General features: G+C 32.6%; 1 protein-coding gene across 1 annotated transcript in view; it reads right to left on the bottom strand.

Moving 5' to 3' along the window:
- The window catches only part of LOC135950764 (gustatory and odorant receptor 21a-like), a 206,155-nt gene that overhangs the window by 51,574 nt on the left and 129,977 nt on the right, over positions 1–24,604 (bottom strand). The window lies entirely within an intron of this gene.

Here is a 24,604-nt window from a genome sequence, read left to right as displayed (position 1 = left end):
TTGCAGTAGCATTTTCAAAATTATGAAATTGTGAATTTTGTCATATAAGGAGTTTTTGAAATCCGAAAAATTGGCCAAAAATGGAAAGGTGCTCCTTATCTACTTAATGGGGTCGAAAGCCATGTATTCATAGATTTCAGAACTGTATTGCCTATATTCAGAATCAGTATAGCATTTTTGCAGTAGCATTTTCAAAATTATGAAATTGTGAATTTTGTCATATAAGGATTTTGTGAAATCTGAAAAATTCGCCAAAAATGGAAAGATGCTCCTTATCTACTTAATGGGGTCGAAATCCATTTACTCATAGATTTCAGAACTGTATTGCTTATATTCAGAATCAGTATAGCATTTTTGCAGTAGCATTTTCAAAATTATGAAATTGTGAATTTTGTCATATAAGGATTTTGTGAAATCAGAAAAATTGGCTAAAAATGGAAAGGTGCTCCTTATCTACTTAATGGGGTCAAAAGCCATGTATTCATAGATTTCAGAACTGTATTGCTTATATTTAGAATCAGTATAGCATTTTTGCAGTAGCATTTTCAAAATTATGAATTTTGTCATATAAGGAGTTTTTGAAATCCGAAAAATTGGCCAACAATGGAAGGGTGGTGCTTATATACTTAATGGGGTCTAAATACATGTATTCACAGATTTCAGAACTGTATTGCTTATATTCAGAATCAGTATAGTATTTTTGCAGTAGCATTTTCAAAATTATGAAATTGTGAATTTTGTCATATAAGGATTTAGTGAAATCCGAAAAATTGGCCAAAAATTGAAAGGTGCTCTTTATCTACTTAATGGGGTCGAAAGCCATGTATTCATAGATTTCAGAACTGTATTGCCTATATTCAGAATCAGTATAGCATTTTTGCAGTAGCATTTTCAAAATTATGAAATTGTGAATTTTGTCATATAAGGATTTTGTGAAATCTGAAAAATTGGCCAAAAATGGAAAGATGCTCCTTATCTACTTAAGGGGTCGAAATCCATTTACTCATAGATTTCAGAACTGTATTGCTTATATTCAGAATCAGTATAGCATTTTTGCAGTAGCATTTTCAAAATTATGAAATTGTGAATTTTATCATATAAGGATTTTGTGAAATCCGAAAAATTGGCCAAAAATGGAAAGGTGCTCCTTATCTACTTAATGGGGTCTAAAGCCCCACGTATTCACAGATTTCAGAACTGTATTGCTTATATTCAGAATCAGTATAGTATTTTTGCAGTAGCATTTTCAAAATTATGAAATTGTGAATTTTGTCATATAAGGATTTAGTGAAATCTCAAATTTATGAAATTGTGAATTTTGTCATATAAGGATTTTGTGAAATCAGAAAAATTGGCTAAAAATGGAAAGGTGCTCCTTATCTACTTAATGGGGTCAAAAGCCATGTATTCATAGATTTCAGAACTGTATTGCTTATATTTAGAATCAGTATAGCATTTTTGCAGTAGCATTTTCAAAATTATGAATTTTGTCATATAAGGAGTTTTTGAAATCCGAAAAATTGGCCAACAATGGAAGGGTGGTGCTTATATACTTAATGGGGTCTAAATACATGTATTCACAGATTTCAGAACTGTATTGCTTATATTCAGAATCAGTATAGTATTTTTGCAGTAGCATTTTCAAAATTATGAAATTGTGAATTTTGTCATATAAGGATTTAGTGAAATCCGAAAAATTGGCCAAGAATTGAAAGGTGCTCTTTATCTACTTAATGGGGTCGAAAGCCATGTATTCATAGATTTCAGAACTGTATTGCCTATATTCAGAATCAGTATAGCATTTTTGCAGTAGCATTTTCAAAATTATGAAATTGTGAATTTTGTCAAGGATTTTGTGAAAACTGAAAAATTGGCCAAAAATGGAAAGATGCTCCTTATCTACTTAAGGGGTCGAAATCCATTTACTCATAGATTTCAGAACTGTATTGCTTATATTCAGAATCAGTATAGCATTTTTGCAGTAGCATTTTCAAAATTATGAAATTGTGAATTATATCATATAAGGATTTTGTGAAATCCGAAAAATTGGCCAAAAATGGAAAGGTGCTCCTTATCTACTTAATGGGGTCGAAAACCATGTATTCATAGATTTCAGAACTGTATTGCTTATATTCAGAATCAGTATAGTATTTTTGCAGTAGCATTTTCAAAATTATGAAATTGTGAATTTTGTCATATAAGGATTTTTTGAAATCCGAAAAATTGGCCAAAAATGGAAAGGTGTTCCTTATCTACCTAATGGGGTCTAAAGCCCCACGTATTCACAGATTTCAGAACTGTATTGCTTATATTCAGAATCAGTATAGTATTTTTGCAGTAGCATTTTCAAAATTATGAAATTGTGAATTTTGTCATATAAGGATTTAGTGAAATCCGAAAAATTGGCCAAAAATTGAAAGGTGCTCTTTATCTACTTAATGGGGTCGAAAGCCATGTATTCATAGATTTCAGAACTGTATTGCCTATATTCAGAATCAGTATAGCATTTTTGCAGTAGCATTTTCAAAATTATGAAATTGTGAATTTTGTCATATAAGGATTTTGTGAAATCTGAAAAATTGGCCAAAAATGGAAAGATGCTCCTTATCTACTTAAGGGGTCGAAATCCATTTACTCATAGATTTCAGAACTGTATTGCTTATATTCAGAATCAGTATAGTATTTTTGCAGTAGCATTTTCAAAATTATGAAATTGTGAATTTTATCATATAAGGATTTTGTGAAATCCGAAAAATTGGCCAAAAATGGAAAGGTGCTCCTTATCTACTTAATGGGGTCGAAAGCCATGTATTCATAGATTTCAGAACTGTATTGCTTATATTCAGAATCAGTATAGTATTTTTGCAGTAGCATTTTCAAAATTATGAAATTGTGAATTTTGTCATATAAGGATTTTTTGAAATCCGAAAAATTGGCCAAAAATGGAAAGGTGTTCCTTATCTACTTAATGGGGTCAAAAGCCCCACGTATTCACAGATTTCAGAACTGTATTGCTTATATTCAGAATCAGTATAGTATTTTTGCAGTAGCATTTTCAAAATTATGAAATTGTGAATTTTGTCATATAAGGATTGTATAAAATCCGAAAAATTGGCCAAACCGTAATCTCTCATTTGTTGTGTCTCATTTCTAACTTTCTGGTTGAATTTTCCGTTTTGGTGTATTTAATTACTTATAGTAAAATTTCACGGATAATATTTTTTCGGAACATTTTAACCCCTTAAATCCATGTTTTAATGGTGTTTGTTGCTCTTTTTTAAAAGAAGGACAAAAAAGACCCATGCCTTGGGGATTTAGAGGGTTAACATATTATACAAAAATGTTCTTCGTAACATTTTACATAAATTTGCTGAATACAGTTTATACCTAAAATGTTCTTTAAAATAAAATTCTTAATAAATGCGAAATTAACCCTATGCTCTCTTTTGTTATGTTTTTTTTCTGACTTTCTGGTTTAATTTTCCGTTTTGATGTATTCAGATACTTATAGTAATATTTCACGTATAATTTTTTGCAGAACAGTTTAACCCTTTAAATCCCCGTTTTAATTGTGGTTTTTGCACTTTTTTAAAAGAAGGATAAAAAAGACCAATGCCTTGAGGATTTAGAGGGTTAACATATTCTACAAATTTATTCTCCGTAACATTTTACATAACTTTGCTGAACACATTTTATACCTAAAATGTAAGAATCATATGGTTTCTTATGAAGATTAACATTAAGAATGTGGCATGTTTATAGCGATCATGTTGCTGGCGATATGAGTTTTGAAAAGTTTCATGAAATTTGTAAAGAATGTTGGAAGGATAAATATGGATTTTTGGTGATTAATAAAGATGACGAATTGAATAACGGACGCTATCGAAAGCTGTTTAATTATTTTATAACAATATAAATTATTATAAATTGTATATTGATATTAGTATAACAGCAACGTTTGAACAATATACAACATTACTAATATCTTTATCAGATAAATTATAATAAATCCTTACTATCTGATATTTGTTATCTAAAATTGTCTACCCTTATATCTGATACCTGATTATCTGTTATCTGATTTATTTTCTAATCCACTAAACTGATATGATCGTATAGCTGATCTAATATCTGAAACATAATTTAGTAATAGCTAAACCAAATAACTAAAAAAAACAAAAATGAATGAAAAAGTTTTAAAGGAGTTGATAAAAACCAGAAATGTATTAAAGAAAAAGTTTCGTAGTATTAAAATTGGTGAAGCAGATGCGAATAAACAACTAAAAGATACATTTAAAACCATAACAGAACCTTTGAATAATTTCATTAATAAATCTTTTTTTTTATACGTTTATTATAATATTATTCCTGCCTTTAATTTCTAGGCCTTACAATATGTAATTAAATCTTAAAACTAAACAATTATTGTTCTCTCAGTGGAGAATCATTGTTGGAAAATTAGATGAGTGGTAAATCAGCTCTACGCAGCTGTCTTGAGTTACTGTAAGTAGCCTTGCGAGCGGGTTCGGATGATGATGTAATTTTGATAAATAAGCTTCACGAGTTTTTCTGAATTCATCTTTGACCAAGGGTACATCTAAGTCTCTGTGGATGTTCTCGTTTCTTATGTACCATGGAGCTCCCGTCATGGTTCTAAGAATTTTGGATTGTGCCCTCTGTATAAGATCTATACTGGTATTGCTTGCTGTTCCCCATAATTGGATTCCGTATGTCCAAATTGGTTTTAAGACTGTCTTATACAGGATGACCTTGCCGTTAAGGCTTAATTTCGATTGGTAGTGGATTAGCCAGTGTAAATTAGAAGCTTTTAGTTTCATGTGGAGCCTCTTGGCTTGTATGTGCCGACGCCAAGAAAGACGTCTATCTAAATGAATGCCAAGGTATGTAACGTGGTCAGACTGTGGGATGTTCACACTGTTTAGTGTCACTGGTGGACAATTTCCTCTCCTAAGTGAAAACGTTATGTGCTTGCTTTTAATTTCGTTCGTATTCTCCAATTTTTTAACCACGTCTCCACGTGCCTGAGATAATTATCAAGGTTTCTAGATGCTACATTTAAGTCCACATGAGAACTAAGAATTGCAGTGTCATCTGCAAAGGTGGAAATGGTTAATTCTTCGGAAGCGGGCAAGTCAGAGGTGTATAATAAGTACAGGGTTGGTCCTAGAACACTTCCCTGAGGTACAGGATGATGATTTTTATTCTCAATCAGAAACTGAAAATTTAAATAGTGATATGGATTTATTACATTTGGAAAAAAATAATCAGTTAGACAGTGGTTGACTTCCAAAATGTATCAATGCAAAGTTTGTATGCAGTTCTCCTACGGTATTTTAATTATGTACATATTTAAACTTCCTAAACATTGCAACTATATACTTTGTTTACATTTACGATATGAAATGAACATAATGCAAATTATCATTTTTTTCACTGAAAAATATATAAAAGTATTTATTTGGTGTTTATATTAAGTTTTTTTATCAAAAAAAATAATATTACTTCCATATGTGAGTCGGCCATTTTCTATATTCTTTTCTTTTTTATTTAAAAAAATGTCAAAGAAAGCATCAACTATAAAACCGATACGTGATTGCTTTTTTACTGCGTTCAAAATACTCATTTTCGGCATTTTTAAATAGTATACACAGTAAGCATTTTGTATGCCGGCATTATGAAACAGCATACTTTGTTCAAATACAAAGCAACTAACATTTTGGAAGTCAGCCAATCTCTATGGCCCACATAAAGTTGCTAATAATGAGTGCAAAATTTGGTGATAGTAAAATCAAATTTAATGAAGATAAAATTCAAATCGGTAATCAAATATGGGCCCTTACACCAGGTTTATTTTCATTAATGTTTCATAAAACACCAAAGAACTACGATAAATCAGAATTAGAAATTTATAAAAAGATTCTGATTAATACTAACGCGTATAAAAGAGATTATAGATCTGATGGTCAAATAAAGGGCACTAAAGCCTATAAATATAAACACATTATTGGAAAATTATTTAAAGAAAAATCTTCAAACAAATCCTTAATATTACCATCACCAATTACAACAACAGATAATTATTTAGGAAATGGAATCATGAACTTAAAAATACATAGACCCAACTATATATACTGGAATGATTCAAATGAGTTAGTAGATCGACTTAAACTATTGCTAGCATCACAAGCATCAGGTCATAGCAATCATAATAACGAAATTGTATCAACCATTGAAGAATTATATGAAGCTAACATTATTGAATAACATTACTATATGAACAAACTATGTCTATTGATAAATTTGGACACTACCTTAATGACAGAAGTGATATAATTTCAATGAAAAATGCACATAAATTGTTGGGGTTCTTTATAGATATGGACAACAACATTGACGTTCAAAGCAAAAGAATTAGAAATGTTGTAAATGCTTTAGAAGAGAATGATGCTGTTAATAAAATGTTTTTGCAATCTCAGATTGAAAAGGCACTAAAGGAAATAATGAACCATTTAGGAATGAATATTAATGAAATTCAAGATGTAATTTTAAATATACAGTTATATTTTGAAGAACAAATCAAAATATTAAAAGAAACCATTTATACACATAATAATTTAGAACACATCACAATAGGTGAAAGTACATCAGTAGATAACAATCCATACGAAATTTTTTTCAATAAAGATTAAATAATGTTTACAAAAAGAGACTTAGTAAATGAACTACATAAACAAGCTCGAAAAAATTTCACTCGTCGAAGAGTTGTGATGAAAGGATTAGACGATCTTTGGCAAGCTGATTTAGTTGAAATGGGAAATTATTCTACATATAATAAAAGTTATCGATATTTGTTAACTGTAATTGATACATTCTCAAAATATGCATGGGCCGCACCACTTAAAACAAAAACAGCTCTTGAAGTATTCAAAGCAATGGAATATATTTTTAAATTAGGTCGGATTCCAAAAAATTTACAGACAGACGATGGTAAAGAATTCTTTAATAAACACTTTCACAAACTAATGGATAAACATAAGATAAATCACTACTCAACATTTAGTGTAATGAAAACGTCAATAATAGAACGATTTAATCGAACATTAAAAGGAATGATGTGGAAAGAATTTAGTTTTAACGGTTCATACTATTGACTCGAGATTTACAAAGAATTGATTAATAGATATAACAAAAAATTTCATCGAACCATCTAAATGGCCCCCATTGAAGTGAATTCTATAAACGAGAAAAAATTGTTAAATACAATATACAACCATTTGAAGATATATAAAACATCTAAATTTACTGTTGGAAATTATGTCCGCATTAGTAAATATAAGCATATTTTTGAAAAAGGGTATACACCAAACTGGACAACAGAAATTTTCAAAATAATAACAGTAAAAAATACATATCCTACAACATATATATTAGAAGACTATCATCGTGGAAATTCAATAGAAGGCGGATTCTATGGTGAGGAACTTTGTAAAACTCAATTTCCGGATACGTACCTTGTTGAAAATATTCTATGAACTATAGGAGAAAAAAAAAAAAACTAAAACTCAATTTCCGGATACGTACCTTGTTGAAAATATTCTATGAACTATAGGAGAAAAGGCGTATGTAAAATGGTTGGGATTTTCAAATCAACATAACTCTTGGATTAATAACAAGTAAGAGTGCTATATTCGGCTGTGCCGAATCTTATATACCCTTCACCAAATTATACTTCAAAATTTTAAATATTTTTAGGTAAACAAAATTTAATTTGTTTTCCAGTTGTTTTTTTAATTTTTTGAAAAAATTTTTTTTCGATTGTTATTTTAAATTTTTTTTTTAAATTTAAAAATTTTTTTTTTAAATTTAAAAAAATTTTTTTTTTTAAATTTAAAATTTTTTTTTTAATTTTTAAATTTTTTTTTTTGGAAAAAAAAATTCGGGTTAAAATTTTTTTTTCCCGATTTTGACCCGTTGTAGGTCCAACTTACTATGGTCTTATATACGTCGTTGCAAATGTCTTTGAAATATCTATCATTAGATATCCATATTGTCTATATTAATGGCTTAGTAATCCAGATATAGGTAAAAAATAGGTCAAAAATCGAGGTTGTCTTGGTTTTTTCCTCATATCTCAGCCATTTGTGGACCGATTTTGCTGATTTTAAATAGCAAAATTCTCGAAAGCATGTCTGACAGAATTATTGAAGATTTGGATCCCGAAGATATCTGGGGTCTTCAGAAAACTGATTTCAACAGACAGACGGACAGACAGACAGACAGACAGACAGACAGACAGACAGACAGACAGACAGACAGACAGACAGACAGACAGACAGACAGACAGACAGACAGACAGACAGACAGACGGACATGGCTTAATCGACTCCGCTATCTATAAGGATCCAGAATATATATACTTTATAGGGTCGGAATTGAAAAATGTAGAAATTACAAACGGAATGACAAACTTATATATACCCTTCTCACGAAGGTGAAGGGTATAAAAATGAAATACTATAATTATAAGAAAAATTATGAATGTATGTAATCTTATATATCTTATTTATAATAAAATAAATAAAACCATTTAATAAAGCAACATTATATCAGATTTGTTTTATTTACGATCCAGCTGGCATAATGTCAATAACATTAACTCCTAGCTCTAACTCATCTGAGTTAACAGCCAATTATTTCCCTAGAATTGATTTGAGTAGTGAATATGAGTGCGCTCTAATAGGGGGGTCAGACGGCATGTATTGCTTGTGTATTGGGACATGTATTCGATACATATGGAATTCCATGTGTATGTCAAAATTCACGTTATAAATACGATTCATAATTTCCACGTTCAAACGTACATATGTAATTGCATGTGACATAACCTCTATATGTTTATTGTTTTTAACAATATATTTATTTAAAACATTATTAAATCACATTAAATATATTTAATGCAATGAAACTTATTTTATTATGATTTTTCTTTACTCGCTTTTGTTTTGTTTTTTTTTATTTTGCACTCACACAGTGTTGTATTTCAAAATACAACACTGTTATACAAGTTATTTAAATTGAAACAACTTTGAGTACTTGACTGCAACTGAAGTTGCGATCAGAATGATCTTTATTTATAATCACAAAATAAAAATGTCAATAAAATAAAACAAAGAATTAATTATGCAGACATATCGTCAGCATTTACAAAATATCAAATTATGCAGACATACCGTCAGCATTTACAAAAAATATTAAATTCTTATTAAAATAAACAAGAAATTGCAGACAGTTAAATGAACTTTTATAAGTTTAACAATAACGCAAACGCAGCAATTTGAAAAAGTAAAGAAAGAGGGAGTATTCATTATTAATTAAATTAGTGTTAACTCTTCCCCCCTAAAATTTGATTGTCCTCAATCAAAAGTACGGTATCTGTGTAATTTTCATTATGTGTTGTTCCTTAGATTCGTTTCCACTCGGGGTAATTTCTCCTAAGGGTAATGAAGCATTAACATAGGTTCTTGCTGGGTATTGTGAACTCCTTGAGTGACATGATTTTTTCAGACTTACGGACAATAAGACAGTAATCCCGAGGATCACTAAAACATAGGCTATTACATCACCCATTTTGCTCTCGATATTCAAAAGCTCGATCGCTTCCGTATTATTGACATGCATTTCCTTGATTAACTCTAGAGTAAGAGTTTCTTCCACATGTGAATTCCCTGCCTTTGGTTGTACAACGGCTGGCAGTGGATAAGCTAGGTGATTTCTGAACCTGAGAAAACCTTACCGTTTGCTGATATCGTTTCATTGTGAAATTTTATGAGGAAAGTACCGTTTAGATCAAATGGCTCTCGACCGATGAGAATTGTGCCATTAAATTGATTCAATAAAAGTGCCCCAGGAAGGATTTCCTGTACTGTGGCCATATGGAAATTATTAATTAACGTGCAATTGGACGGTTTGCTGCGTATTAAATTCGGAAGGCATTCAGATTCACTGATGTCTTCGACTTCACTATATTTGCATATTGTTAATTTATTCAAGTTCTTACATTTATTCTTTACACCAAGTATTTGTCTGTCACATACCAAAATTTCATTAAATTTAATCTTACTAACAAATTTACCAATTTTTACAGGCTCTATTAAATTTTTTTTACAAGATTCATTACACGTTGATGGAATATTTACAATATAAATCAAGGAACTTCCATTGGAAGCTATTTTTATTTCGCCAAATTCTAAGATTTCTTCTAAATTTAAATAAGGGATATTTTCATTCTCAAAAATTTTCTTTACAAATTCCATTTCTTCATGAGACAGGATGAATGAATTAATAACACCTACTTTGGCCCAATGAATAGCATATTGTAGGTTTACTATTTCGTCTTTTATAATTTCAAGTTTATATTTTAATTTTTTTATCTCTAAATTTCCTTGAGTTCGTTCGTCATTTTAGACGACTTTGATTATTTGATTCATTTTTACTATGAATTCATTCATTCTATCTAATGATAGTTTATTTATAATAACTTGTTTATTATTATTTCTAAGAACATTGTTCATCTTATTTTGTATAATTTCGAAATCTTCATGGTCAGGATTACCTGCAATCCATTTCCATGCAGAGCCAATGAAATTTAGGGATCTCTTATTTCTAGGTTTTAATGCATTTAGCCTATCTTGTAATTGGAAAATTTCGTGGAAAAGGAAGGGATGGGATGTGTCAATTCTTGCTCTTAGTGTTTCCTTGATATCATTAATAAACCTCTGGTAATTATCGAGTTCCACGACATGTATTAGTTTTATCGAGCCCGTTTGAAGTCTTGCAATACCAGTATCGATTGCTACTATTTGCGAATTGGTATAATCTAGAATCTTTACTTCGCCATAAGCGAGAGATGATAACGCAATGCTAAAAAAAGAGAAAAAATAAAAATGTTCATAGATCCATATTACGCTAGTTGCGGATGTTGTTCTTGTGAACAATTTTTCCACTATCTGTCAATACGGTGGTGTGCCTGTCTTCTTTGATTAGTTCCTGCCTATAGTTTTTAGAAAGCTTAGTCCCTAATCTCTTATTAACCTTCACGAAGATTTTTTCACCCACTTTATACTCCTTCGGGACATTTCTATCACGATTATGGTACTTCAAATCAGATATCTGCTTATCCTTAATGTCCTTGACCATCTTCGCTATTTCAATTTCGCGTTCCTTGGGTTTGCCATGAAGCTTCCTACCGAAAAATGCATCGACTGGTTTTTTTCCCAAAGATGAGTGAACTGTATTATTGTATTCGAAGGTGGATTTATCCAAGAGTTCAGCCAAGTTAAGTTGTGTTCCCTCCGACTTAAGGCATCTCATAATCTCGGAGAGTGTTGAGTGAAATCTCTCTATTTGCCGCTTACAGTACTTGCGTAAGGTGGAATCCTGAATTTCTGCCCTTGATTTCAATATTCTCGTCTGGGCATATTTTGTAAGTTTGTCAATTCCCGTCAAGATAGAAGTCTTTTCCGTTATGTAGATATCAATATGAATAATTTGTCCCGGATATTGTGGGATTGGTGTCTCCTGAATATTTATGTTATTAGGATGCCTATCATATTTATTTTCCTTACATATTTTACATAGTTTGGTGACTCTATTTTAGCTGTCATCTGAGGGAAGTAACATCGTTCGAGAAGTTGAGTTTTATTTTCTGTAGCATTTCGGTGTGCCCTGCTGTGTTCGTTTATGATCTCCACCTCTTGATCCGATTCATTTGAGATATCTGCTACCATTTTCCTTGTGTAGAGGACCTTAAATTTATAAAAGTTTGTGGCGTATATTTTCTGGATTTTGCCAAGTATTTGGTCCGTAGTCTTTAAGCAGTTCGTGACTGAAGGGTTTAAGTATTTACTTAGAATTTCTTTTAATCGTTCTTCAGTGAAGTCCGGTTCCAAAATGATGTGGCGGTGGTATGTTGGAAACACGATTTGGAATTCGTACGACCGTTTCTCATGTTGTTCTATTATTATCTGGTTCTTAAACACGTTTATTGGGGCATCAGTAAATTGGATGAGGCTTCTAGGCGAGCTCTGATTGCTATGTTGTGTGGCAATTGTTGAGTTTATTTGAAATACTTCTTGTGGGGGTCTAGATAACGCGTCCGCAACGACATTGGTTTTGCCTGGTTTGTAGAGGAGTTCGTAATCATATTCTTCCAAAGATGCTTTCCATCTTTTAAGCCTGCTGTTAGAATTTTTGTTAGATAGTGCGTACGTGAGTGGCTGATGATCCGTAAAAATTTTAACTTTCGCGGAGCCGTACAGATAATTTCTAAGTGTTTTAATTGCCCAAACAATCGCGAGCATTTCTTTTTCATTGGTTGTGTAATGCTCTTCTGCTCTGTTGAGTGTCCTAGAAATAAAAGTAATAGGTCTCCCATCTTGTTCCAAAACCACACCAATTGCGTAGTTTGAAGCGTCTGTGGTGAGGTGGAATTCTTTATCGAAGTTGGGGTATGATAACATAACATCTTCTGATGTTAATGTCTTTTTTATTTTGTCGAATGCAATTAAAGCATCATCGTGCATTTTGATATTTACTTTGCTGGACATGTTTTTGGACATTCGTCCCTCCTCCCCTCTCAAAAGCATTGTTAAAGGTTTTGCCAATTTGGCATAATCCTTTATAAAACGGCGATAGAACCCTGACATCCCCAGAAATGATCTTAAATCCATTACTGTTTTAGGGACTGGGAATTTATTAATCGTTTCCACTTTTTTCGGGTTGGCTCGTATTCCGTTATCTGAGATTAGAAATCCTAAAAATTCCACTTCTGTTTTGAGGAATTCGCATTTATCCAGTTGGACTTTCATGTTGGCAGACTCCAACGTGTGGAAAATTTTTTCGATGTTATCAATATGTGTCTGTTCGTCTTTACCAAATATGACGATGTCGTCTAATATGTCATCCAAAGCTCTTTGGAAAATTGACGGAGCATTTCTAAGTCCGAATGGAAGTCTCGTGAACTCGTACTTTCCGTTGTTTATCGAAAATGCGGTTTTTTCCATATCACACTCCCTAAGAGGAATTTGGTGAAAGCCACTTTTTAGGTCTATTACGGAAAAAAATGTATTCTGTCCTAATTGTGAGAGAACTTCGTTGATTTCAGGAATGGGATATCTATCAGGGATTGTAACCATATTAAGTTTCCTGTAGTCGATGACCACTCTAAATTTATTTTTTCCTGACGCATCCATTTTTTTTGATACGATCCATATTGGTGAATTGTATGGGGATTTTGAGGGTTTAATAATACCTTGAGTCAATAGTTCTTTTATCTGACGTTCGACTTCATCTTTTAAATGCATTGGGTATGGGTAACATCTGGAGTAAATAGGGTCATCGGTGGTTGTTCGAATTTCTCCTTTTACAGTTGTTGTGTAGGTAAGATTTTCATTGGGTTCAGCAAACAAATTTGGGTATTTGGATATTAGATTATTTATTTTACGTTTTTGGTCTTCTTCCATATGATCTGTTCTTATCGTAATATTATTTACACATTGTGATACTTGCTGTTTTAGTTTAATTTTGATGTTGTCTTTCACAACCATTAAATTTTCCGCCGTGCGAATAACAGCTGATAGTTCTTTGAGGCTATCATTACCCAAAATGGCATGAAAAGATTTTAGTGTTGGTAATCCGAAAAATTTTATATTTATATCTCTTAATCCGAAAAGGTTAATGAATGTGTGGTGGGTTATGGGAATTTTACCTCCCACAGAATTTGCGTAGAAAGTGTTTTGGTTTTGAATGACTGTTCTCATAAGTGAAGTCTGTATATAATTTTTGTTTGATCCTGTATCTACTAATATTTTTAGGATTTCCCCACTATTTGTCTTTGCTTCGAAATATGGCAAAGACGAATTTGCTATTCTAAAAAATGAATATCTGCGAAGGGTTGGTCATCTTCTTGGTCATGTGGCATATAATGTGTTTGTTCATCAATGTATTCCTGCAGCGGTTGTAGTTCTCCTTCTGCTTCGTAAGGTGACATCTCATTATGATATTCTGTAGGAATTTCATATTCAGGATCAATTGTTTCCCCAGGTTTCGTGTCAATATGGAAATTCCTTTGGAATTTTTGTGCTTGTTGTAGTGATTGATCGGTTGGTCTCTTTCCCATGAATCTATCATTCGGTCTGGGTCGGTTTAGGTAATTAATGTTCCTTGTCTGCATCGACCGATCTATATCCATTGGTTCCGGTCTTGGCAAAGGTTTTGGTGCGAGTGGACGTGGTGGTGGATTATTAGAGTTTAAGTTATTGTTCGTATTTCTGTGGAATTCGTTTGGGAATTGTTCTCGAAATTGATTTGGGAATTGCCCTTGGACAAGAGTTTGCTGTGGTCTGTAGTTGTAGTACTGGGGTGGAAAAAATGCTCTGGGATGATTAACGTCATATTGAGTTCTTGAACAGAGGGTGTCATTACCATAGGGATAAATCTGTTCGATCTATTAGGATTTTGTGGTTTAAAATTTCGATTGTTCCCCTGAGGGATTTGTGGGCTTTTGGTGTTCTTGTTATAAGCATATTCTGTGCGGTAATTTTGATTTTGTAATTTTAGGCATAGATGGAGTGCCTGTGGGAGAGTTGTTGGTTCTCGAATACACAACAATTTAGAAAGGTCGCCGCGCAACCCACGAATAAATGTGTCTAATGCTTTGTCCCTATAAGTTTGGACCAGGGTATCCATGGCTTCTCTACCAATTGTCAAGCATGAAATGTTGTTTACAATCAAGGATAGGTGCGAGTAAACATCCTGATAAAAATCTTGCACAGAATTATTACCCTGAACTAAGGTGGTCATCTGATATTCCAGCGTGCAGAGATCACGCTTATCCGCATAGTGTAGTGCGAGGCAGCGCGAAATGGACTCCCAGTTCAAGGGAGTATTATACGATTCGAGCGCAGCATCAGCTGCCCCAATGACTTTGTTTCTGATATTTCGGAGTGCCCTTTATCGTTTCGTATAAACCCAGAACCCGTTCTATGCTTTTTCGCCATGAGCTAAATTCTGCACTATTGCCCGAGAATTCCCTTAGGCACCGAACTATATCGGGGACTTTATCTAAATCTGTGAGGTTCTCTCTATAGCGTTCGTCTATCCCTTGATCTACCCCCGAAATTTCTGCATTTGGATTTAATATGTTTTCTACTACATTTTTACACTGTTCCCTACAAATTCTAGTTACTACATTAATGAGGTTTGCCTCAAATTGAGCGTTGGGATTGGTGGGTGGTATGGTAGGGTTATTGGGAGGATTTAATATAAGGGGTCTGATTAGATTCTCTGGATTAGACATTTTATAAATTTATGATTTAGTAAGGACTTAATTAATAATCAGTAAATTTTGAGACAATATTCCTTTTTCTAAATTTAAGTTTATATTCAAAAGTTAATGTTATCGTATAAATTTTAATAAAGTTTTGTTTATAAACGACTTTTAAGATTTACACTTTGTGAATAAAGATAGAGAAAATAAAGAAAACTTACAATAAAAATATACTAATTGCCATCTTTTGTACGTTGCTTCTCTTTCGTTGTTTTGTTGTTTGAGGTTGTTGTTGTAAATGGGTTTATCCTTGTAATTAAAGTTGTTGTTGCAGTTGTTTTACAGTTGTTTTACAGTTGTTTTACTGGTGGTAGCTTCTAGATTTTTCAAATTCTCAGCTTTGACTTTGTTTTGAAAATTTTTATATTTATGTATTTTGGATTTTCAATGTTTTGTTTTTGATGTTTGTTATTTTTTGTCAATTAATATCTTTGATTTTTACAAGTTTTTTTATTTTTTAGGCTTTTCATTTATTTAGTTGTATTTCTTTTCCTTTTTAAAAATTTTTTTAATTAATTTTTCATTAGTTGTTTAAATGTTATATTTATTTTAGCGATCAGTATTTAATTTAAAATTTTTAGTTTTTTTTTAAAAAATTTTATAAACTTCACATTTAGTACATTTCTTTTTTTATATTTTTTTTCGTTTCGGTTGTCACTTCTTTAGGGACTTTTTTTGTTATGTTGGGCGGTTGTCACTTCTTTAGGGACTTTTGTTTTGTTGGGCGGTTTTCACTTCTTGAGGGATTTCCCGTCCTTTTTTCGTTGGGCGCCAGTTATTTAAAATGAAACAACTTTGAGTACTTGACTGCAACTGAAGTTGCGATCAAAATGATCTTTATTTATAATCACAAAATAAAAATGTCAATAAAATAAAACAAAGAATTAATTATGCAGACATATCGTCAGCATTTACAAAATATCAAATTATGCAGACATACCGTCAGCATTTACAAAAAATATTAAATTCTTATTAAAATAACATAATTAAAATAAACAAGAAATTGCAGACAGTTAAATGAACTTTTATAAGTTTAACAATAACGCAAACGCAGCAATTTGAAAAAGTAAAGAAAGAGGGAGTATTCATAATTAATTAAATTAGTGTTAACTTACAATCCACTTAAAACCGACAAAATAATGCTAATTTACAATATTTCTTATCATCGCAATAAATTACACTATACAACAAAATCCAATTTTTTCCAAAATTACAAGGTCCGACCAATAAATTTTGATAGAGGAGACAAAAAAAAATACGTGTATCGGCGAAACCATATGATTCTTACATTTTATACCTAAAATGTAAGAAATGAAATTCAGATGTAAACTTTCAAAACGCCGATACACGTATTTTTTTTTTGTCTCCTCTATCAAAATTTATTGGTCGGACCTTGTAATTTTGGAAAAAATTGGATTTTGTTGTATAGTGTCGGTTTTAAGTGGATTCGAATTGTGATTTCCTCTCCTCGGAAGTTCAATAAATCTCCGTGTCGATCAACTACTTGTAAAGTTAGACTACTTATCTCTCGACAGTTGACTGGTAATTAAATGAGATTTCTAGGATTCTCATCTATTTTATACCCAGGAGGTACATTAAGCGCAAATTCATGTAATGTATGTGCTCTAGAGTTTTTCATATACGTGTTGACGGCTATATTGGCATCAATTCGTAAAACATTCACTTTAAAAATATTAACTGGAATATCTGAGTAGTAGACTTCGTTTGCATATTAGAATTTTATTTTTAAATCCAAAAAGATAACCAATCGTGTTTGTTTTATTAAAATAGATTGGATCATTAGAGCTAAAAATTTTAACTTGCATTGTATTATTATTTGCTTCTATGTTAATTTCATTTTTTGGACTATATCGTTTATATTGTTCTCTAATATAATCAACTATAGCATTTAATTCATACGATCCAATTGGAATTTCAATTACATATTCACCAATATGAAACAAATTATTATAAACATTTACATTAGGAATACTATTGTATGAATGAAAATCAGTTAAAGGGGGTTCAGACGGCATGTATTGCTTGTGTTTTGTGCCATGTATTGGGACATTTTTCCACATGTAAACATATACATACCGTGTGATCCATATGAAACATTGTGTATGTAAAATACATGTGTATTACTCGTGACATTTTTGGCTATTAGAACATGTTCTATTTTCGTGTGTAAGTTAACACTAATTTAATTAATTATGAATACTCCCTCTTTCTTTACTTTTTCAAATTGCTGCGTTTGCGTTATTGTTAAACTTATAAAAGTTCATTTAACTGTCTGCAATTTCTTGTTTATTTTAATTATGTTATTTTAATAAGAATTTAATATTTTTTGTAAATGCTGACGGTATGTCTGCATAATTTGATATTTTGTAAATGCTGACGATATGTCTGCATAATTAATTCTTTGTTTTATTTTATTGACATTTTTATTTTGTGATTATAAATAAAGATCATTTTGATCGCAACTTCAGTTGCAGTCAAGTACTCAAAGTTGTTTCATTTTAAATAACTGGCGCCCAACGAAAAAAGGACGGGAAATCCCTCAAGAAGTGAAAACCGCCCAACAAAAGTCCCTAAAGAAGTGACAACCGCCCAACATAACAAAAAAAGTCCCTAAAGAAGTGACAACCGAAACGAAAAAAAATATAAAAAAAGAAATGTACTAAATGTGAAGTTTATAAAATTTTTAAAAAAAAACTAAAAATTTTAAATTAAATACTGATCGCTAAAATAAATATAACATTTAAACAACTAATGAAAAAATAATTTAAAAAATTTTTAAAAAGGAAAAGATATACAACTAAATAAATAAAAAGCCTAAAAAATAAAAAACTTGTAAAAATCAAAGATATTAATTGACAAAAAATAACAAACATCAAAAACAAAACATTGAAAATCCAAAATACATAAATATAAAAATTTTCAAAACAAAGTCAAAGCTGAGAATTTGAAAAATCTAGAAGCTACCACCAGTAAAACAACTGTAAAACAACTGTAAAACAACTGCAACAACAACTTTAATTACAAGGATAAACCCATTTACAACAACAACCTCAAACAACAAAACAACGAAAGAGAAGCAACGTACAAAAGATGGCAATTAGTATATTTTTATTGTAAGTTTTCTTTATTTTCTCTATCTTTATTCACAAAGTGTAAATCTTAAAAGTCGTTTATAACCAAAACTTTATTAAAATTTATACGATAACATTAACTTTTGAATATAAACTTAAATTTAGAAAAAGGAATATTGTCTCAAAATTTACTGATTATTAATTAAGTCCTTACTAAATCATAAATTTATAAAATGTCTAATCCAGAGAATCTAATCAGACCCCCTATATTAAATCCTCCCAATAACCCTACCATCCCACCCACCAATCCCAACGCTCAATTTGAGGCAAACCTCATTAATGTAGTAACTAGAATTTGTAGGGAACAGTGTAAAAATGTAGTAGAAAACATATTAAATCCAAATGCAGAAATTTCGGGGGTAGATCAAGGGATAGACGAACGCTATAGAGAGAACCTCACAGATTTAGATAAAGTCCCCGATATAGTTCGGTGCCTAAGGGAATTCTCGGGCAATAGTGCAGAATTTAGCTCATGGCGAAAAAGCATAGAACGGGTTCTGGGTTTATACGAAACGATAAAGGGCACTCCGAAATATTTTGCAATTCTCAATGTTATCAGAAACAAAGTCATTGGGGCAGCTGATGCTGCGCTCGAATCGTATAATACTCCCTTGAACTGAGAGTCCATTTCGCGCTGCCTCGCACTACACTATGCGGATAAGCGTGATCTCGGCACGCTGGAATATCAGATGACCACCTTAGTTCAGGGTAATAATTCTGTGCAAGATTTTTATCAGGATGTTTACTCGCACCTATCCTTGATTGTAAACAACATTTCATGCTTGACAATTGGTAGAGAAGCCATGGATACCCTGGTCCAAACTTATAGGGACAAAGCATTAGACACATTTATTCGTGGGTTGCGCGGCGACCTCCCACAACAACTCTCCCACAGGCACTCCATCTATGCCTAAAATTACAAAATCAAAATTACCGCACAGAATATGCTTATAACAAGAACACCAAAAGCCCACAAATCCCTCAGGGGAACAATCGAAATTTTAAACCACAAAATCCTAATAGATCGAACAGATTTATCCCTATGGTAATGACACTCTCTGTTCCAAGAACTCAATATGACGTTAATCATCCCAGAGCATTTTTTCCACCCCAGTACTACAACTACAGACCACAGCAAACTCTTGTCCAAGGGCAATTCCCAAATCAATTTCGAGAACAATTCCCAAACGAATTCCACATAAATACGAACAATAACTTAAACTCTAATAATCCACCACCACGTCCACTCGCACCAAAACCTTTGCCAAGACCGGAACCAATGGATATAGATCGGTCGATGCAGACAAGGAACATTAATTACCTAAACCGACCCAGACCGAATGATAGATTCATGGGAAAGAGACCAACCGATCAATCACTACAACAAGCACAAAAATTCCAAAGGAATTTCCATATTGACACGGAACCTGGGGAAACAATTGATCCTGAATATGAAATTCCTACAGAATATCATAATGAGATGTCACCTTACGAAGCAGAAGGAGAACTACAACCGCTGCAGGAATACATTGATGAACAAACACATTATATGCCACATGACCAAGAAGATGACCAACCCTTCGCAGATATTCATTTTTTAGAATAGCAAATTCGTCTTTGCCATATTTCGAAGCAAAGACAAATAGTGGGGAAATCCTAAAAATATTAGTAGATACAGGATCAAACAAAAATTATATACAGACTTCACTTATGAGAACAGTCATTCAAAACCAAAACACTTTCTACGCAAATTCTGTGGGAGGTAAAATTCCCATAAAGAACTATCAGCTGTTATTCACACGGCGGAAAATTTAATGGTTGTGAAAGACAACATCAAAATTAAACTAAAACAGCAAGTATCACAATGTGTAAATAATATTACGATAAGAACAGATCATATGGAAGAAGACCAAAAACGTAAAATAAATAATCTAATATCCAAATACCCAAATTTGTTTGCTGAACCCAATGAAAATCTTACCTACACAACAACTGTAAAAGGAGAAATTCGAACAACCACCGATGACCCTATTTACTCCAGATGTTACCCATACCCAATGCATTTAAAAGATGAAGTCGAACGTCAGATAAAAGAACTATTGACTCAAGGTATTATTAAACCCTCAAAATCCCCATACAATTCACCAATATGGATCGTATCAAAAAAAATGGATGCGTCAGGAAAAAATAAATTTAGAGTGGTCATCGACTACAGGAAACTTAATATGGTTACAATCCCTGATAGATATCCCATTCCTGAAATCAACGAAGTTCTCTCACAATTAGGACAGAATAAATTTTTTTCCGTAATAGACCTAAAAAGTGGCTTTCACCAAATTCCTCTTAGGGAATGTGAACCGCATTTTCGATCAACAACGGAAAGTACGAGTTCACGAGACTTCCATTCGGACTTAGAAATGCTCCGTCAATTTTCCAAAGAGCTTTGGATGACATATTACGCGAACACATAGGAAAGATCTGCTATGTCTATATAGACGACATCGTCATATTTGGTAAAGACGAACAGACACATATTGATAACATCGAAAAAATTTTCCACACGTTGGAGTCTGCCAACATGAAAGTCCAACTGGATAAATGCGAATTCCTCAAAACAGAAGTGGAATTTTTAGGATTTCTAATCTCAGATAACGGAATACGAGCCAACCCGAAAAAAGTGGAAACGATTAATAAATTCCCAGTCCCTAAAACAGTAATGGATTTAAGATCATTTCTGGGGATGTCAGGGTTCTATCGCCGTTTTATAAAGGATTATGCCAAATTGGCAAAACCTTTAACAATGCTTTTGAGAGGGGAGGAGGGACGAATGTCCAAAAACATGTCCAGCAAAGTAAATATCAAAATGCACGATGATGCTTTAATTGCATTCGACAAAATAAAAAAGACATTAACATCAGAAGATGTTAGGTTATCATACCCCAACTTCGATAAAGAATTCCACCTCACCACAGACGCTTCAAACTACGCAATTGGTGCGGTATTGGAACAAGATGGGAGACCTATTACTTTTATTTCTAGGACACTCAACAGAGCAGAAGAGCATTACACAACCAATGAAAAAGAAATGCTCGCGATTGTTTGGGCAATTAAAACACTTAGAAATTATCTGTACGGCTCCGCGAAAGTTAACATTTTTACGGATCATCAGCCACTCACGTACGCACTATCTAACAAAAATTCTAACAGCAGGCTTAAAAGATGGAAAGCATCTTTGGAAGAATATGATTACGAACTCCTCTACAAACCAGGCAAAACCAATGTCGTTGCGGACGCGTTATCTAGACCCCCACAAGAAGTATTTCAAATAAACTCAACAATTGCCACACAACATAGCAATCAGAGCTCGCCTAGAAGCCTCATCCAATTTACTGATGCCCCAATAAACGTGTTTAAGAACCAGATAATAATAGAACAACATGAGAAACGGTCGTACGAATTCCAAATCGTGTTTCCAACATACCACCGCCACATCATTTTGGAACCGGACTTCAATGAAGAACGATTAAAAGAAATTCTAAGTAAATACTTAAACCCTTCAGTCACGAACTGCTTAAAGACTACGGACCAAATACTTGGCAAAATCCAGAAAATATACGCCACAAACTTTTATAAATTTAAGGTCCTCTACACAAGGAAAATGGTAGCAGATATCTCAAATGAATCGGATCAAGAGGTGGAGATCATAAACGAACACAGCAGGGCACACCGAAATGCTACAGAAAATAAAACTCAACTTCTCGAACGATGTTACTTCCCTCAGATGACAGCTAAAATAAAGAGAGTCACCAAACTATGTAAAATATGTAAGGAAAATAAATATGATAGGCATCCTAATAACATAAATATTCAGGAGACACCAATCCCACAATATCCGGGACAAATTATTCATATTGATATCTACATAACGGAAAAGACTTCTATCTTGACGGGAATTGACAAACTTACAAAATATGCCCAGACGAGAATATTGAAATCAAGGGCAGAAATTCAGGATTCCACCTTACGCAAGTACTGTAAGCGGCAAATAGAGAGATTTCACTCAACACTCTCCGAGATTATGAGATGCCTTAAGTCGGAGGGAACACAACTTAACTTGGCTGAACTCTTGGATAAATCCACCTTCGAATACAATAATACAGTTCACTCATCTTTGGGAAAAAAACCAGTCGATGCATTTTTCGGTAGGAAGCTTCATGGCAAACCCAAGGAACGCGAAATTGAAATAGCGAAGATGGTCAAGGACATTAAGGATAAGCAGATATCTGATTTGAAGTACCATAATCGTGATAGAAATGTCCCGAAGGAGTATAAAGTGGGTGAAAAAATCTTCGTGAAGGTTAATAAGAGATTAGGGACTAAGCTTTCTAAAAACTATAGGCAGGAACTAATCAAAGAAGACAGGCACACCACCGTATTGACAGATAGTGGAAAAATTGTTCACAAGAACAACATCCGCAACTAGCGTAATATGGATCTATGAACATTTTTATTTTTTCTCTTTTTTTAGCATTGCGTTATCATCTCTCGCTTATGGCGAAGTAAAGATTCTAGATTATACCAATTCGCAAATAGTAGCAATCGATACTGGTATTGCAAGACTTCAAACGGGCTCGATAAAACTAATACATGTCGTGGAACTCGATAATTACCAGAGGTTTATTAATGATATCAAGGAAACACTAAGAGCAAGAATTGACACATCCCATCCCTTCCTTTTCCACGAAATTTTCCAATTACAAGATAGGCTAAATGCATTAAAACCTAGAAATAAGAGATCCCTAAATTTCATTGGCTCTGCATGGAAATGGATTGCAGGTAATCCTGACCATGAAGATTTCGAAATTATACAAAATAAGATGAACAATGTTCTTAGAAATAATAATAAACAAGTTATTATAAATAAACTATCATTAGATAGAATGAATGAATTCACAGTAAAAATGAATCAAATAATCAAAGTCGTCCAAAATGACGAACGAACTCAAGGAAATTTAGAGATAACAAAATTAAAATATAAACTTGAAATTATAAAAGACGAAATAGTAAACCTACAATATGCTATTCATTGGGCCAAAGTAGGTGTTATTAATTCATTCATCCTGTCTCATGAAGAAATGGAATTTGTAAAGAAAATTTTTGAGAATGAAAATATCCCTTATTTAAATTTAGAAGAAATCTTAGAATTTGGCGAAATAAAAATAGCTTCCAATGGAAGTTCCTTGATTTATATTGTAAATATTCCATCAACGTGTAATGAATCTTGTAAAAAAAATTTAATAGAGCCTGTAAAAATTGGTAAATTTGTTAGTAAGATTAAATTTAATGAAATTTTGGTATGTGACAGACAAATACTTGGTGTAAAGAATAAATGTAAGAACTTGAATAAATTAACAATATGCAAATATAGTGAAGTCGAAGACATCAGTGAATCTGAATGCCTTCCGAATTTAATACGCAGCAAACCGTCCAATTGCACGTTAATTAATAATTTCCATATGGCCACAGTACAGGAAATCCTTCCTGGGGTACTTTTATTGAATCAATTTAATGGCACAATTCTCATCGGTCGAGAGCCATTTGATCTAAACGGTACTTTCCTCATAAAATTTCACAATGAAACGATATCAGCAAACGGTAAGGTTTTCTCAGGTTCAGAAATCACCTAGCTTATCCACTGCCAGCCGTTGTACAACCAAAGGCAGGGAATTCACATGTGGAAGAAACTCTTACTCTAGAGTTAATCAAGGAAATGCATGTCAATAATACGGAAGCGATCGAGCTTTTGAATATCGAGAGCAAAATGGGTGATGTAATAGCCTATGTTTTAGTGATCCTCGGGATTACTGTCTTATTGTCCGTAAGTCTGAAAAAATCATGTCACTCAAGGAGTTCACAATACCCAGCAAGAACCTATGTTAATGCTTCATTACCCTTAGGAGAAATTACCCCGAGTGGAAACGAATCTAAGGAACAACACATAATGAAAATTACACAGATACCGTACTTTTGATTGAGGACAATCAAA

This window comes from Calliphora vicina, chromosome 1, assembly GCF_958450345.1.
Source record: "Calliphora vicina chromosome 1, idCalVici1.1, whole genome shotgun sequence".
NCBI lineage: Eukaryota > Metazoa > Arthropoda > Insecta > Diptera > Calliphoridae > Calliphora > Calliphora vicina.
This window is presented reverse-complemented; position numbering and strand designations above follow the sequence as displayed.